Genomic DNA, 2,195 nt, shown 5'->3' with positions numbered 1-2,195 from the left:
TTGATTAGATCAGAGACCATGGTTGCTAAGTCAGAGGGGTTCTGCTTAGAATTCTCTGTCTGTTGCTGAGAAGATGATGGAAAAGGCTTGCCATTGCTAAACCTGTTTCTACCACCATTATTGTTGTTGAAACCTTGTTGAGGTCTCTCTTGATTCTTCCATGAGAAATTTGGGTGATTTCTCCATGAAGAATTATAGGTGTTTCCATAGGGTTCTCCTAGGTAATTCACCTCTTCCATTGAAGGGTTCTCAGGATCATAAGCTTCTTCTTCAGATGAAGCATCCTTAGTACTGCTTGGCGCATTTTGCATTCCAGACAGACTTTGAGAAATCAAATTGACTTGTTGAGTCAATATTTTATTCTGAGCCAATATGGCATTCAGAGTATCAATCTCAAGAGCTCATTTCTTCTGACTTGTCCCATTGTTCACAGGATTCCTTTCAGAAGTGTACATGAATTGGTTATTTGCAACCATTTCAATGAGCTCTTGAGCTTCTGTAGGCGTCTTCTTCAGATGAAGAGATCCTCCAGCAGAGCTATCCAAAGACATCTTGGATAGTTCAGAGAGACCATCATAGAAAATACCTATGATGCTCCATTCAGAAAGCATGTCAGATGGACATTTTCTGATTAATTGTTTGTATCTTTCCTAAGCTTCATAGAGGGATTCTCCATCCTTCTGTCTGAAGGTTTGGACTTCCACTCTAAGCTTACTCAATTTTTGAGGTGGAAAGAACTTTGCCAAGAAGGCATTGACTAGCTTTTCCCATGAGTCCAGGCTTTCTTTAGGTTGTGAGTCCAACCATGTCCTAGCTCTGTCTCTTACAGCAAAAGGGAATAGCATAAGTCTGTAGACCTCAGGGTCAACCCCATTAGTCTTGACAGTGTCACAGATTTGCAAGAACTCAGCCAAAAACTGATGAGGATCTTCCAATGGAAGTCCATGAAACTTGCAATTCTGTTGCATTAGAGAAACTAATTGAGGCTTAAGCTCAAAGTTGTTTGCTCCAATGGCAGGGATAGAGATGCTTCTCCCATAGAAGTCGGGAGTAGGTGCAGTAAAGTCACCCAGCACCTTCCTTGCATTGTTGGCATTGTTGTTGTTTTCGGCTGCCATGTGTCCTTCTTCTTTGAAGAATTCGGTTAGGTCCTCCACAGAGAGTTGTGCTTTGGCTTCTCTTAGCTTTCTCTTCAAGGTCCTTTCAGGTTCAGGGTCAGCTTCAACAAGAATGCCTTTGTCTATGTTCCTGCTCATATGAAAGAGAAGAGAACAAGAAAATATGGAATCCTCTATGTCACAGTATAGAGATTCCTTGAGGTGTCAGAGGAAAAGAAAAGTAGAAGACAGAAGTAGAAAATTCGAACTTATCAAAGAAGATGGAGTTCGAATTTTGCATTAAGGAATAGTGTTAGTCCATAAATAGAAGGATGTGAGAAGAAGGGAAGTAATTTTCAAAAATTAAGTAAAAGATTTTGAAAACATTTTTGAAAAACACTAATTGATTTTCGAAAATGAAAGTGGAAAAGAAATCAAGTGATTTTTGAAAAAGATTTTGAAATTAAAAATAAAAAAGATTTGATTGAAAACTATTTTGAAAAAGATGTGGTTAAGAAGATATGATTAGTTTTTAAAAAGATGTGATTGAGAAGATATGATTTGAAAAACATTTTAAAAAAAAGATTTGATTTTTTTGAAAATTAAAAACTTGGCTAACAAGAAAAGATATGATTCAACATTAAACCTTTCTCAACAGAAAAGGCAACATACTTGAAATGTTCAATCAAATCATTAATTGTTAGCAAGTATCTTTGAAAAAGGAAAGAAATTGATTTTGAAAACATTTGATTGAAAGGATATGATTTGAAAAAGATTTGATTTTGAAAAACTTTGAAAACTTGAAAAAAATTTGATTTGAAAACAAAATCTTCCCCCTTGTGCCATCCTGGCGTTAAACGCCCAGAATGGTGCACATTCTGGCGTTTAACGCCCAAAACTATACCCTTTTGGGCGTTAAACGCCCAACCAGGTACCCTGGCTGGCGTTTAAACGCCAGTCTGTCTTCTTCACTGGGCATTTTTGAATGCCCAGCTTTTTCTGTGTGATTCCTCTGCAGTATGTTCTGAATCTTCAATTCTCTGTATTATTGACTTGAAAAGACACAAATTAAAAATATTTTTGGATTTTTAATAATAA

At 36.8% G+C, this 2,195-nt stretch overlaps 1 non-coding gene across 1 annotated transcript; it reads left to right on the top strand.

The window, feature by feature from the left end:
- The first annotated feature begins 609 nt into the window (after positions 1-609).
- LOC130953427 (small nucleolar RNA R71) lies at positions 610-713 on the top strand. The gene has a single exon (XR_009075598.1). It is a non-coding gene; the product is annotated as a small nucleolar RNA R71 (small nucleolar RNA).
- The last annotated feature ends 1,482 nt before the right edge of the window (positions 714-2,195 follow it).

The sequence above is a fragment of the Arachis stenosperma genome, chromosome 9 (genome assembly GCF_014773155.1).
Source record: "Arachis stenosperma cultivar V10309 chromosome 9, arast.V10309.gnm1.PFL2, whole genome shotgun sequence".
Lineage (NCBI taxonomy): Eukaryota > Viridiplantae > Streptophyta > Magnoliopsida > Fabales > Fabaceae > Arachis > Arachis stenosperma.
This window is presented reverse-complemented; position numbering and strand designations above follow the sequence as displayed.